We start from the raw sequence: 16921 nt of genomic DNA, 5'->3' as shown, positions 1-16921 counted from the left end.
ACGTACAATGAATATCAAGTTGCACATATCACTTGGCACTTCAAAACTAAATCGAAAACTCCCATAAATATGCCTCAGCAGCATATTCAAAGTCGGTGACATCTTTTAGGCTAACAATAGCGTGTGGCAATTGGTTCCACATTTCTATCGCATCCAGGAAAAAATGGTATCGATATGTATCACTATTGATACGGTCGGCTTTATGACATAGTCGTGGTTAGTTCGCGGGTATCTTTTGCCTAGAGCATGTAGATATTTGAGCTTATCAATCTAAAGTTGATCCTGCATTATTTGATAAAGCACCTTCAGCCTATATTTTTTTCCTACGTACCTCAAGAAGATAGAAGTTGTAACGCTGTAACATAAGCGTGACCGATTCCTTCCTTCGGTATGTCGAACAAATGAAACGTGCCGCCAGACTCTGTATCCTTTCCAACTTCCTCTTAAGCGTCACTTGATGGGGACTCCAAACAACGGCTGAATATTCTAGTATCGTCCTAATGAAGGCGGTGTACGCAATAAGTTTTACATTACGCGATGCACGTTCCAGTTTTTTTTTCTCAGAAAATATGACTTTTGATAGGCAGTCATGCAGACATTATCTATATGTTGGTTCCATGTCAATTTTGCTCGTATTCCTGTATTCTCATCAGCAAAACCACTTATATGGGGAACTGATCATGATAAGTGCTCATGAGCATTTTAAAGAACAGCCTTAAACCCTACTCATGCACTCGTAAAATGTATAGATGCAGTGAAATTGAAACAGAAGGCAAAATAGCAAACATGATGCAGTATTTGTCAGACAATTATGTCAGAAATTTTTGCATAGAACAATTTACTTAGAGCATACTAGCACTACAAAGTACCCATATTTCTTGTTAGGCATACATTACCACAAGCTTTTAAATGTGGTCACAAGAGAGATGCTGGCTTTAATGAGGAACTATAGAGGTTAAAGGCAGCCATGAAAATGTATTAAGAAATAATGCAATGCATAGCATTTACTCAGTTCAGAGAGCTTCCAAAGTTGCCATAAGGCCTTGATAGCTGTGGATGAGGGAACAGTTGTAGTCCAATTGGAGTATGAGGAATGAACATTAAGATCGAAACAAGTAACAACTTGTATTGCAATTAAAAAATATTGCTATACCTTTAAAAAGACAGTGAAATGAAATTTGTGTGACAATTTCCTTTTCCTTCTACTTCATTTAAGTTCAACATACTTATTTTAGTAACACAAAAAAGCAGAGGCGTGAAGCACATAAGAAAGATGCTAGTCTGTTTTTATATTCTGCCTTCTCTAAATTCAAAGTTCAGTAAAGTTAACTTAGAAAGCTACAGTGAAGCCATTGCGTCTGCCTGTATGGTGCATAACAGCAGCAATCGCCAGCCTAACTGCTTGGGTTTACAGTGCCTTATCTGTATTGTATACCTTTTAAGTGCTGAGCTACTGGAAGATTGATTAAGGTGGCCAACATGCTGAACCAGTAGTTTACTGAGTAAAATACATGGAGAAGGGTGGAAAGATAGGACAGAGCACAGGGGATGTATTCCGTGTCCACCTAGTGGAAATGTCCATTTCATCCGCTGCTGAAGTTCTGATTGGCTGAGCTGGGGTAAGCATGAGAAGGAGACATGCTCCCCCAGCTAATTCAGCAGAAGAGGATATGGACATGTCCACAAGATGAATACTTACAAAGCTATTTAATAGAGTACTTCTGTAACCAACATGCCTGCTATGCCATCCTTGCTTTCAATGTCTGTCTTAGTAAAAGTGTGAAAGAACCAGGTTTGTGCATGAAAAGTCTTCCTGAGGGTGTGTGCCTTGAAGCCCATAGTGGTAATCACAGGAAACGGGGGTGGATCCAGAGTAGCACCAAAGGGCAAGCCTTCATCGAAACAAATATGGAGGGAAGTGACTGCATGCTCAAGCTTGTCAGCTCACAAGTTTGCCAAGACCAAGTGATGTCAGAAGTTGATGAAGCCTACATGGTTAATGTATAACCGCTTAGGCCAAAATTATTTAGATACTTTTTATGAGAACTACGTATTTACTGGAAATCTCAAAATAATTATGTTAGTGCAGAATACCTTCCACTAGTTGTGACTTCCTTGAAAGAATGAAAATGTTTGAGTTGTACTTGTGTGGTGCATGAAGTTACTTAAAAAAAAAAAAAACTCAGCAATGGAAACAAAATGCAAAGAGTAGTATTTGAAATAAATTGCCACCTCTTTAGGGCTAGATGAATTCAAATAATAATAACAATAAGCAAATGAAGATCGGGCATACAAGATAGATGCTTCGGCTCCCACTTGAAAGCCTTGTTCGCAAAGATTGCGAACAAAGCTCCAGTTGAACCAGTTCTTATTTTTCATTTTTATGGTTAGCACCTAATTTTAAACTACTTACCGTGCCTCTTTTGACCAAACCAGACAGGCTGCCGTCAAACTCTTCACTACTTCAATGCAAATAACTGGAGGTTGGCAAATACATTTTTCTAATAGGAATAGTAGGTAACGAATAGTCAAACACTGATGCATACAGTTACAGCAGGCATATTTATCTTGGAATTAAGCACCATGCTTATATTGTCTAGTAAAAAAAGGACAGCTATCAAGGAAGATTAGGATTATTTTTAAGCAAAAGCAATTATACCTCATATACTTGAAGCAGACGTAGTGCTTCTCAAGAATCACGTCCAAACTGCACACACTAAAACATTAAGCTGGGATACTCAAAAAGACAAGTACATGTTTTGCTCGCCAAGTGACTTTTAATGTGCTCAATTATGTAAAGTGTGCTATTATATGATTAATGTAATTTGCTAATGTAAAGAAAGAACAAGCCAAGATCTCTTGCTTCATATATATGCGCTGAATCAAGAAAGTAATTAAGGAAGAAGAACACCAGAAATAAACACAAATATTTGTGTGCTTTCTGGCATAAAATAATTCTCATGTAAGCCACATAACATGCTTTCCAAAGCATCCCCTACCTTAACTTACAGCTGCATTACATGAAGGCACTTTCTAAGAACCCACATGCTTCATGATCATTCATTGTGTTAGTGACTCCTACTGAAGTAGACTGAGAACATATCTGGGCATTACATTCAATAGCTGATGTAAAGTGAAAAGACGGCTGCTTGTAGGTATGAATGAACCAAGTGAATAAGAAATATAAGTTCTCAAACTTCTAGTAGTAAGTGTGGCAGCACTTAAGAAGAACATATTGCAACTAAAAATTGCAACACATGATGAAATAACTGAAATAGCTAGGGAGAGTTTAATAGACAAATAAACAGGAAACTGCAAATTCCCAACATTTCTGAATACTTTTCTTCACATGTACTCACCTCATAAGTATGACTTCCCTTAATGCTCGAACCTCTGCCTCAATTTCATAATTCCCCATTCTCGCTGCTTCGCTCATGCTGATTGACATCTAGCACAAAGGTTGGCAAAAGTAGCTCAGCATGTGCATGTGTTGTGAGGCAAGCTGCCCACATCTGGTAGCCGCATGCCAATTTCTAAGAGTAGATGAAAGGGAAGCCTTGAGGGTAAACCATAGAGAAGACGGATACCTTGGTTCAATGATAACTGAAAACACCAACATGGAAAATTTGGACAGCCCACAGAACCAGCACAATTGACATAGTTTGGAAAAACTGAAAAGATGCATTATGATATTTATGTTACACAGGTTCCAGTCAAGTTGAAGATTTTCACTGTCTAATAAACTTACAAGACAATACATGACCAGCAATAATGTATGGAACCTAAACAATTTTAATAAAGTCATCTGATCCCGAAGAAGCACTAAACAAATTCTGCACTTTATTTTTATTGGCCGTTTCGACTAACACAGGCACGGTAAATTTGGGAAAAAGTATAAATATCCGCGCAACCCATGGATGACGGAGGGTCTTCTAGAAAGTTTAAGAAAGAAGGAAAACATGTACAAGAAAACTAAATGTCAGCCCTTTAATACTAGACTAGCTAGACGCTATAGTAGATACTGTAAATTACTGAATGTTTTACTTAAACATGTGAAAAAAAAGTACTACAAAAATAAATTTGATCAGAATAAGGATAACCCCAAAAAGCAATGGCAGTTATTGAACTCTTTTCTTAACAAATCGTCTGTTGATGCCTCTATAACCAAAATAAATTACAATGGCCTCACTCTTTCTGAGCCCAACGAAATTGCTAATGCTTTTTTGGACTACTTTTCTTCTGTTTACACTAATAACAACACACATGCGCAGTTGCATAATAGTTTGAGCCGTACGACACAATCGTTCTTCTTGTTACCAGCTAGACCAAATGAAGTGTGCTCCACGATTGCTAACCTTAAAAATACAGGGCCTGGCTTAGACAATATTTGTGTCAGGCATTTAAAACTGGTTGCGCATTTAGTTTGCGACACACTCTGTAATATCATCAACCTTATGTTCAAAGAAGGTGCATTCCCTTCATTTTTAAAAAATGCCAAGATTATTCCTGTTTTTAAATAAGGCGACAAACACGTACACAGTTAATAATTACCGACCAATTGCAATTCTTTCCTGCCTTAGTAAACTCATTGAGAAATTATTTGTTAAACGTCTTAATAACTACTTAACAAAGTTTAAATTGCTAAAGAACAATGAATTTCGTTTCCACCCAGGAAGTTCCACGAATCTAGCTGTCCTATCTCTAACTGACTACATAAAAAAAATGTATTGATTTGGGAAACTTAGTTGGTTCTGTATTTTTAGACTTCAGTAAAGCTTATGACACGGTTAACCATCAAGTCCTGTTTAATAAACTTGACTCTTATGGTATAACCGGTCCTGCGCTAACATTCTTAAAAAATTATTTACTTGACCGGCCATACACAGTACATGCAGCAAATACTTTCTCAGTAACAAAATGTATTAACCAAGGTGTACCACAGGGATCAGTTCTGGGCCCTTTGCTTTTCCTTTTATATATTAATGATCTTCCGGATTCTCTTAACTCCACCAACTACGTTCATTGCATTTTATATGCAGATGACACAACCATATCTTCATCTGACAAATCTGTTACTACTCTTACTTCTAAGTTAAATATTGCATTAAGTAACAATGTAAAATGGTGTAGCAACAATTACTTAGTTCTTAATCCTTTAAAAACTAAATTTATGTTATTCAAAAGTGCTCAAAGGGCCTTAACTTCTATTCCTGAAGTAAAGCTTGGAATTAATTCAATTCCCATTAGCACCGATGTCACTTTTCTTGGCATACATCTTGACCCTAACCTTACATTTCGCTCTCACTTCCAACATCTCAAGCACAAGACTGCGTTTGGTATACGTGCATTAATCAAAGCTCGCCCTTTTTTATCTCGTGAGGCTCTGCTAGCGTTGTATTATGCATTCATTCATAGTCACATTAATTACGGCATTGTTTCATGGGGCAACACATACGCTTGTCACTTATCATCAATTCAACATATCCAAAATCAGTCAATACACATTATCACTTCTAGCTCCATGCAATCCAATGCCTCTTTGTTACTTCGCGCGTATAATATCTTGCCTATTAATAATTTGTTCCAGTTTAACATACTCGTCTTACTCCACAAGTTGCTTCATAATAACCTTACGTTTCCGTTCATTGCAACTGACCTTTTGCAGAATAAAAATATGACCAGATTTGCGGCTAACAACAATTTCTTGTTACCCATGGTTCATACCAATTATGGCAAAAAAACATCTTCCTTCGCTGCAATTTCTCTTTGGAATGAATTACCATGAACAATAAAATACTGTACTTCTCTTGCAATTTTTAAAAATCATTTTAAGCATCATTTCCTGCGTTAACTGTGATGTGGCGGTGTACCTTTGACTTTTATCTCACATGTCATTTCTTGTATTTCACCCATGCTTTTTTCCGACTTTCTTTTATAACGTGCTTTTTCGTGTTTGATTGTAAATGACATGTCTAGTGATGTATTTGATCTGTAGATGTTTATAATACGCTAACTTGCTGACTATTGATATCACCATCAATCTTGTTATTATTAACCGAGGGTCCCATTACAGTTCTCTCACTTTGGGACCCTCGTCTGTATATTTGTCATGTAATTACTTCTTTTTTTTTGGAACCAATAAATCTGAATCTGAAATATGAGAAGTCAGGATGGAGAAGTGACTAAATTGAGGATGCTAAAATGGATGAGCTGGAGGCAGATTGTGAAGACAGGTCTTAAAAAATTAACATTCAACACACACTTAAGTTGGCAAAGATTTGACTCAATGTTCAAGAAGAAATTGACTAATATAATTGATTGGTATACATACATGAGAGAGCAGCAGCAATACAGCAGAGATAACTGTCATTCAAGAGGGAAGGACGTCAGTCTAAAAATTAACATTTGATCAGAAGAATGGTTATGCATGGGCTAAGGCTCATGTACAATTCTGTATGGTACGCATGATGTCAGAGCTGCATCGCATAAGGAACTGTGGCCTTACATGCCTCGATTATGAAATGATGTGGGCCAAGAGTGGAACAAGGATAGCACCAAGAGGGGGCCTCCTCCAAAAGTAGGACGGTAGGGAAACAGGGCGAGAGAGATTTTCTACTCAACAGATACAGAGTTATATGAGTCATAGTCATAGAAACCATGACCCAAGGAGCTGAACAACAAGGTATATAAATTCAAATCTCTATACAGTTAAGCCTCAGTATAACGAAATTCTCGATATAACGAAGTATTTAACTTTTCATAACCTCTTCTCCATAGAACACCATGCCTTTAGAGCCTCAATATAAAGAAGTGTGTTTGTGTGCAATTTCAATATAACGAAATTTTTCTTCTGCCGCAGAGGAGTGCCAAGACAATCAATGGTAACTTCCGCGGACGCAGATAGTCAAATGATTGAATTACAAGCGGCTGCTTGCAAACGCACCTCTCAAACGGCGTGCAGCGCGACAAGAACAGCTTGGAGCCGCATCATGTTCCGTATAAATTAAGTCCAAGTGCGATCAGATCCTATCGCGCCCCGCGCACTTGTGCTTTAGGTGCGAGTGAAAGTGTGCGAGGGTGAGACAAGAAAGATGGTGGCTTCATAAGTGCGCCCTTCCCACGCGAGCAATGGCAAAGTGGGGAAGGAAAGCGAGCTGGCGGTAACGCGATCAAGCGCGCGCGAGGGGGCGGAGTGGGGGGGGGGGTAAGTTTACGCGCGTCTCGGCCATGACTGCGCGTGGCTGTAAGCGCGGCTGAGCGCATATGCAGCCGCGCACCCTGCTCTAGAGGTAATCTGCTGCATGTGGAAAGAGCGGGGATGCCAAGACGGCGTGGCATCATGTAAGCTGTTTTCCAGTACGTTTAGTATTGAAGGTTGCGCAATCCCGAGTTTTGATGACCCGTTGGAACGAGAAGCAGACGAAGCATTCGCTCCCAGCTGCCGGCGCTTTTCATGATAGCGTCGTCGCAGTGCGACCGGGCGACGCTTTGGGGGCGGAGTGCACGCGAAAGCATATGGCGTCACTTAATTCGTACCGCTGATGTGAAGATATCAACGTGGCATGAAACCGTATCATTCATCGCCGCTGACTCCTATATTTCTCAAAATAAATTGTTTTCTCATTCAAACGCTTTTTTTATTGCCAAATAGTTCAGAAAATTGCATGGCCCCTTTCTGTGCAATAAAAATCGATCGGCGACTGTACTCATTTGCATAACAGATCGAATTTCAATGCAACGAAATTTCTATATAACGAAGCGAATTGCCGATTTTACCTACTTTGTTATATCAAAGTTTAAGTGTATAACGAAATTTCCTGTTCTCTACACGGGGGCGGCAATGTGGGCTTGTTCGTTGATCATCATGGAACAGCATGTAGTGTAGCGCAGCAAAAACAAGAACACAAGAAGAAGTGAAACACAGACACAAGCGCCTAATTATGTCTGTGTTTTGCTTTTTCTTGTGTCCTTGTTTTCGTTGCATTACACTACATGACATTCAATACTTTCACTGTCACATTCATGAGCACTGAATACCTAGAATCAACTAATATCTTGCCTGATTTGCCATAATTAAAAAAAAATGTGGGTATAGTAGGTCTAATTGAGTTCTGGTGATTTTAGTATCACTGACATGTAGCTTTTAAGAATGTTTAATCGTTTCTTCTGTTAAGGCAGAGTACATGCTCAACTGCTACAATAAGTGTGAATGTAGGCAAAAACGACATTTCTGGCTCTTGCATCAATTTTATGGCATGTTGCGTGATCTAATCAAGTGGTTTGAATTTGACGAAGTTCTCGATTTAACAAAATAAAACCTCACATCCCAATAAAATTTATTAACTAGACTTATTGTACTTTATAACCAAAGTACTGTATAACTATAAGCAGCTACAGCCGCCAAGAGTGGCGAGCAGAATTGAAATGAAATTGCTTTAGTCGAAACACGCCGAGCGCTGCTGTTAAAGTACGCGCCACATGCATTGGGCAACTGTGGGAACTGTGGTACCACATGCAGTTATTCAAAGCAGCACATTAAAGTGCCGCGGACTCAAATTGGTTGGTAAATGCATTCGGAACCAGTCTTTCGATTACTCAATTGATACATCAGCCACACACTCGCATAGCACGGCCACGTGGCAAATGCAGCCATGCGGACGCTTCACTATGCACGGATCGGCTGGTTGCAATATTGGGGCACTCTATGGGTGCATGTTTAAAGCACAGCGTTTTTTGCCTATCGCATGATCGTTGCGGGTGCTCCATGGCTGAGTGTATTGCATGGTACAGAATTGGCCCCAGTACCAAAAGTACACAGGTAGGGTGGTCCGTGTAGACGAAGCGTGAACGCGAGCTCAACATAAGCACGTCGTCATTATTCTATAGCGATTATTTATGCGAAAGCGTCAAATGGCCCATTGAGCAAAAAAGCCGGCGTCTGTCGTCTCAGCGAAACAGCACCTAAAATCCCATTGGCTGCGACCACGTCACAAGCGCACCTCGACGAAACAGGGTGGGTGAAAGGGTACACCTGCTGTCGCTATAGTGCACCAGGTGTTGCGTGAGGGGAGAGGGCGTCGCCGCGACGCCACGTCATCCTTGCTCTCGCAAGCCGCCGCCCGGTCCGTATCTCCCCTCTCCACTGGGCTTAACTGCTGCGCGTGCCTGCCGGCCTTGGTGGCCACTGCTGTTTCCTGGTCTCTGGTCATGCAGCACGTCGGTGGCATGTGGTGTTGGCACCGCAGGCTGCTGCTGCTTGCTAGCTTGGGCCCAATGTAGCTCTAGGGTGCATCACTTGCAGCGTAAAACTCGAAGGACTGCTCAGCCGCATTCAATTGGGCATTAATGCTTTTGCAATCACAACTCAGATAAGACATGCTTAGCTGTCCTCATATGTTTTTCTTTAGTTGCCAAGTGGATGCAGCATTGTTCACCATTCACAGTCTTCAATCTGTCGTCATAATTGCATTGTCATTTCAAATTAGTTGTAATATCACGCCGTCGGATGCTGCCGCCTTCACGCTGTGTAGTAAATACGCAGTCATTGCCATGCATGCACTCATCATCCCAAAGTCGTTATGCCTCAATCGTGATGACTCTAGAATTGTCATCCCATCTTTGATCATGCCATCGTTGTCACCGCATCAGCATCATACTGTTGTCGGCATTCGACAGATGCATTACACAAATTAGCATTACCTTTTCAGCTTCTAGAACAGAATGCACGTGGTGATCTACCGCAGTAATATCATGAGAGACACTTGGGCGGAACAATTGCTGGCCTCAATTGCCAAGCCTCCCTGTGACCTCATTTATTTCAATCTCCATAATAATCTTAAATTGTGTCACAAAACTTCTACAACAAATGTCAACATGGTTTCCATAAGACCTTGTCTCTCATGAAAAACACAACTATATTGTCATGTTCACTAACTTGATCTCCTCCATTGAACTTAGTTCTTGCGTTGAATGGATGCTTCTAGCATTTTAAATTCTGCTACTTTGTGCCACTGCCTCCTTCTCCTGAATAAGCTAACTTAATATTGATCCACATGCAATTACTAAAATTCACTGAGTGCTTTCTTCATGACTAAACACAATTTGTATGTTAACAACTCCAATTCATAAATCTGTCTTTTGTCACTTCTGGCATGCCACAATGCTGAGTGTTTAGGCCCTTGATTTTTCTCATTTTAGATCTCGCAATGGACTTAACGTAGAAAACTAAACTTTCTGTTGATGACTGTGTCTTTTGTCGTGAAACAACCGAACTCTGGCAGGTCCGTTTCTGTTCAAACAGACTAAACAAATGGCCCAATCAGTAAAAAAGGCAGCGTCAGTCGTCTCAGCGAAATGGAACCTCAAATCCCATTGGTTGTGACCTCTACGGAGCAGAGCGGGTGAAAGGGTACATCTGCCGTCGCTCTAGCGCGCCAGGTGTTGTGTGAGGGGAGAGGGCACCGCCGCAATGCCACGTCATCCTTACTCTCGCAAGCCGGCGCCCAGTCCATATCACCCCCCCCCCCCCCCCCCCCACTGGGCTTAGCTGCTGCACAAGTCCAGTGGGCAATGTCTACACTAATGTCTCTCCGGGGTGCCATCACTAGTTAAAAACCTAACATATGTACCCTAGCAAAAAAAACTGATAGAAATTTCTATAGTCTCTTAGGAATATGTATAGGTTGTACGGGTCCTTATAAGAGTGATATACATTCCTACCTGACCCATAGAACTCTTTACCAGACTGGCAGGCAGCAGATAGATCTCACTGTGCTGCCTACAAGACCAAATAGCATGATGTACGTATCAGTCTTTTAAACCCAGATAGAGATCATCATATGACATACAGAAATCTGATTGAGGCACTGATAAAGCATGTTAGAAATAGCACACATGCCGGTGCCCAAATGCCTGAAGAGACGTTTTTAAAATGAACTGAATATACAACCCTGAATGCATTGCCTGCCACGTGAACAGATTAACAAACACAGTTGGGATATTGGAGTATCAAATAAAAATGAAGTGTGTAAACTGTGCAATTATCAAAACTTTTTACAGCTTGTATGCAGATATATTATTCTAAACATGTTTCAACATAAATTAAAGCACACGTTTTCAAAGCACAGCAGCCTTACTTAGCCTGTGAAACTACATTGGGGAAGTTGCATGAGAAAACTATCAGTCCATCTTTGTAGCAGGTGTGCTCCAGCTCTTTTAATACAAAATTACATTTACAAATTTTGCGAGACGGATGTGCAACATTTAATGCATATCCAAAACAGGATTACTGTCATCATCATCATCATCATTATATTTATGTCCACTGCAGGATGAAAGCCTCTCCCTGCAATCTCTAGTTACCCCTGTCCTGCGCCAACCGATTCCAACTAGCACCCGCAAATTTCCTAATTTTGGCGCACCACCTAGTCTTCTGGCATCCTCTACTGCACTTCCCTTCTCTTGGTACCCATTCTGTCACCCTAATGGTCTAACGGTTATCTAATCTGCGCATTACATGACCTGCCCAGCGCCATTTCTTTCTCTTAATGTCTATTAGAATATCATCTACACCCGCTTGCTCTCTTGTCCAAACTGCTCTCTTTCTGTCTCTTAAAGTTGTACTTGGCATTCTTCGTTCCATCCCTCTTTGCACGGCCCTTAACTTGTTCTCAAGCTTCTTTGTCAGTCTCCAAGTCTCTGCGCCATATGTCAGCACCCATAAAATGCACTGATTGTATACTTTCCTTTTCAATGATAATGGTAAGCTCCCAGTCAGGAGCTCACAATGCCGGCCGTATGCGATCCAGCCCATTTTTATTCTTCTGTGAATTTCCTTCTCATGGTCAGGGTTTCCTGTGATTAGTTGACCTGGGTAGACATACACCTTCACAGACTCTAGATGCTGACTAGCGATCTTGAACTCTTGTTCAATGTGCCCGGTTATTTATCATTATCTTTGTCTTCTGCATATTTATCTTCAGCCCCACTCTTACACTCTCCCTGTTAAGGTCCTCAATCATTTGTTCTAACTCGTCCGCAGTGTTCCTGAATAGAACAATGTCATTGGCAAACCGAATGTTGCTGAGGTGTTCGCCGTCGATCCCTACTCCTAAACCTTCCCAGTTTAATAGCTTGAATACTTCTTCCAAGCACTCAGTGAATAGCACTGCAGAGATTGTGTCTACTTCTCTGATTCCTTTCTTCATAGGTATCTTCCTACTGTTGTAATAAAGTTTATTTACAAAAGCAAAACAAAGCACTTTCAAGACTGTGGATACTAACTGTAGCTCTAACATGTCCGGCTGAGTTTGTGAATGCCATAAATTAGATACTACCAACGTGATTTCATTAAAGCTACTTTCTGGGCTAGTTTGTGCATACTTGATTTGAAAATTAGAACAATGCTAATGCATCCATCCACAAAGGAACAAGGACAAGACACAAGCAACATGACTACAAACATGACTAGGGTTTATTTTACACTCCACTATCTAAAGAATAAGCAAGCAACTTTAGCCACATTTAAACAAACACATAACAGGAAGAACACAGACTGAAGTACCAACTTCACCATGCCCATTTGTGCTCACAGATGCTGTATAGAACACCAGGTCTAATTGGCATATGCTTTTATAATATTACAACTTCATATGAAGCTATTTTCTCTAGACTATGCATTTTTGCATTCACCCCAAAAGTGTTGTGATATGTCACAGAACACAAGTGAGCTTGTGCAAAAAGAACAAACTGGCATGGCACACTGACAGGAAGCAAGGAAACAGGACAAGCATTGCTACTGGTACAAGATCTACAGCAATATATCAGAACATGACAATGCAGCAATATTATTTAAGCAAAAGTGAGTACATATCTGAGAACTTATTCAAGTAAGAACATAGATTTACCATTTTTAAAACCACATAATCATGAACAAAAACAGCTAAACATCAGTGCACATATTGCAAAATCAGAAGACACAATTCTTCACTGGGTGCTAGTTCAACCACCGCACGTTGAAATGTGTAAAAGTAGTTTAACCTGTGTAGCCTTCAGCATGCGAAAGCAAAGAAGACTATCAGAACAGGCTTCATATATAGTGTTTGGAGTCTTTGATTCAAACCATAATACACTGTTAAAATAAAATTTCAGAGTTTGCTTGTTTGATTCAGAAAAAAGATAGTGTCTGAGTCATGCCGCCACAGTTAACGGATAAACTTGCACCAGCTACATTGAGTCAAAGGAGAAAATAACGTGAGGAAGACAGATGCATGGTGTGAAAATGATGTTGTTGTATCAAGTAGCGTAACTGCTCACTTAATATTCAGCTGCTTTCCATGCCTCTGCATACAGACTGAGAAGCTTTACCTCTTCACCATCTGCTAATGAAGCAGTGTTTGTTCACTGTGATCACCCACTCAAGGCAGTCACGTGGTTAAGTAAGGCCCTTCGCTACATGTAAGGACACCGACCCGAAACTGTGCATAAGTCCTGTAAAATATTGTCATTTTTTGGCTACTGCAGCTGTTCATCAGCAGCTGCATCACTACTGCCAACATGCAGACCATGCAATTCCCCAAGCACTTAATCAACAAGAGTACAATAATGAAGAGTGGCAAATTGGGCTAGCTGGTTCATTAGGAAAACAAGAAGCTATCGCAAGAAAAAATAAACACTCTAGAATTTTGACGGCTCTGGCTTGGTTAATATATTCAAACATCAAAAAGCTGATTATTACAGAACGCCATAAAGTGTGGTGCACTGTTACCAACTGTTGTTTTTTAAAGCTATAACCTGTTATTACCAGACATTCATGTACCATGGCTGAAGACATACTGTTCATCGTTGCCATGTCTTGAGCATGGGAATTAGTCTCTTTCATAAAGGTTTTGTATTGTCCATTCAAAAATATTGCTGTCTATTTCTATAAACACATAAAGGCGCATAACTTCGCTGGGTATTAAGTAAACTAGTGGCTCCTCTCTTCTGACGCAGACTGAAAGGTGCTTTGCATGGAGAATTTCAACAGGAAATAGTTCCTTGCATTCCAGAATTATACAAGAATTCGCTCCAGTAAGAATTCTACAAATGAGAGCTAGAAAACGCACCTGAGAAGCTGACAAATGCACTGTTTTTAGTCTTTATAGTTCAAGTGTACTGGAGAGAGTGGAATGTTTGTTGGTTGATGACCATTCGCTAATATTCAGTGACACTTGTTGAATCACAGCCATGGTTGTGGACTGCAGCCTGTTTTTCACTTTCATCCAAGTTCAGGCACAGCTTTCCAGTGCCTAACAAAACTGTCTGCTGACCAGCTCTCCTCTCCTGTACACCAAAAAAACTCACTGCTTCTGGTGAAAGATTTGAACTAACTTTAGCTGCCTGTAACTTTCGAGCAACTACATAACATTCCAATATTTGTAAAGGAACATCATTAGCTCCGCTGACCAATTTCACAAGAAGTTCATTTCCGCCTTCAAATACAAATGAAGAATGCGACCAATGAGGTCCTAGTTTAGCTGCACTTTTAGGAAGATGCAGGATTTGGTGTACATTGTATGTCATTGCACCCAATCCAAACAAAGACTGTGCTCTCACAACAAACTCCGAGAGAAGATCAGATGATCTCATTATGGTCATCTGAAGTGACGGTGTCTAGTAGAAGTATATAGACACCTTCCACAAGCAAACTGGAATGTCTGACATACTTATCTGGCAAAAAGCCATGAAGGCATGGTAATGAATAATGAAGAACCCACCACTTCCATTCACTAGCTTTTGAGATTGTGAAGTCTAATAATCTTTGTGGTGTATGTGTGAACCAATTCGGTGGCTTGATTGCCAATAACCTCCTTTTTAAAGAGGCAAACTTTGTTGTGAACCAATCTAAACATCTTTTCTCTTTTAAATGTGATCACATTTTTATTCTTTTTAAGCTGTTGTATGGTGTATATTTGTTCCAACAATCTTTCCTTTCTGAATCCTGGGCTTCATATTTGATTTATATGTATTGTCTTTTGTGATAATATAAATGCATTATTTCTGACGCATTTTTTGGGCAAATGAGGAAGCTTGCTTCTCCATGAAGCACATTACACCTACACAACACACATAGATACTGATAGACTATAAATCTGGCAAACTAATATCAATACACTATTACACTAATAAAAAGAATACACTAGTAGACTTGTACAAGCAGAATAGTACAGATACGTCCGGAATAGAACTAAAAGTAATTTTATCAGTGTATCAGTTGTATCGTTTCATAATGCAATAGAAAAAAACTGATATAACTTTTATTAGGTTGCTCTATCAGATTTTTTGCTAGTGATCTTTCAGTGTAAATGCATATCAACTTTTTGACTAATGCTATAATAACTGAACACATGTCTTTTTTTGCTGCAAGTTTTCTTGGACTCCTGCTTCCCTTAAACTTATACCGTATAATATGCTTGCAAGATCAAAACTGGAGTATGCTTCATCAATCCGGGATACACCGACAAAAAACACAACTCTCATATTTAGTTGAAGCCATACAAAACCAACCTGTACATTTTATTGTAGCTGCTTATTCCCATACTGCAAGCATATCAACAATTAAAACTTGCCTTGATTGGCCAGGCTTGTCAACAAAAAAACTTACCCATTTATTTCACAAATTCTCAATTGAAACATATGTTATTACCTCCTTGTATCTCATTGAGAGTGAACTACAACCTCAAGGTGCAGGTGCCAACTTGCCATACCAATCTTTACTATTCCTGTAAAAGGCAGCCTCAGAACACACACACGCACACACACGCACACACATATATATCAATGAGCTACAAGGAGGTAATAAAAACATGTTTCAATTGAGAATTTGTGAAATAAACAGGTAAGTTTTCTTGTTGCCTAGCCAATCAAGGCAACCTTTAATTGTTGATATGCTTGCGGTGTGGGAATAAGCAGCTACAATAAAATGTACAGGTTGGTTTTGTATGGCTTCAACTAAATATGAGAGTTGTGTTTTTTGTAGGTATACCCCGATTTATGAAGCATACTCCAGTTTTGATCTTACATGCATATTATTCAGTATAAGTTTAAGGGAAGCAGGAGTCCCAAGAAAACTTGCAGCACAAAAAGCCATGTGTTCAGTTATTAGCATTACTCAAAAAGTTGATATGCATTTGCATTGAAAGATTATTAGTAATATGAATACCTATGTACAAGGTGCTTAATTAGAACAGAGTGTTTAATTTTGTAGGTAAATGTGTTAAAAGGACTAGTCATGATGTGAAAATTTCTTCATTTTACTTTTACCACCCCACCTTACCACCATTTTACCTTTACACACACACACACACACACACACACACACACACACACACATATATATATATATATACCATGGCACCCATTCCGTAACTCTAATGCTCCATACGATAGAAAATACGATAGAAAATTGGGCAAGTTGTTGAAGCTTCATGGCAGCTACTGCATGACAGATGCCGACAAAAGTAATAGAATGGGACAGGATACAGCACTATCAAATGAAGTTTATTGAAAGAAAACAACCAATATATAACACACATCACGTGACCAACACCCGGCCCCCTAGCATATGCAGATACATACCAAAACAACCTTCACATCACCGAATGCACATGTTTTGACGGCAACACACATGTCACGGCTGATTAATCAATGTAAAAAAACAATTACTAAGGCACAATGCAACTCAGTGGCTTTACTTAAGATCTAACACGGCAACCTCGCTATCTTACAGTGAGATGGATGGCTGGCTAACACATAGTGAGCCTTTCTTTCTAATGTGATAAGCCTCCATTAATTCATGTGAGAGCTTTTCACAGTGTGTGAACAGCAGAATAGTGCTTTCAAAAACTGGATGACGCCCAATGCTGCAACAATGCACAGAAAG

At 39.8% G+C, this 16921-nt stretch overlaps 1 protein-coding gene across 3 annotated transcripts in view; it reads right to left on the bottom strand.

Moving 5' to 3' along the window:
* Positions 1-16921, bottom strand: part of LOC126522943 (uncharacterized) — a 538767-nt gene that overhangs the window by 115435 nt on the left and 406411 nt on the right. The window lies entirely within an intron of this gene.

This window comes from Dermacentor andersoni, chromosome 6, assembly GCF_023375885.2.
Source record: "Dermacentor andersoni chromosome 6, qqDerAnde1_hic_scaffold, whole genome shotgun sequence".
Lineage (NCBI taxonomy): Eukaryota > Metazoa > Arthropoda > Arachnida > Ixodida > Ixodidae > Dermacentor > Dermacentor andersoni.
The sequence above is the reverse complement of the archived record's forward strand: the minus strand, read 5'-3'. Positions and strand labels throughout refer to the sequence as shown.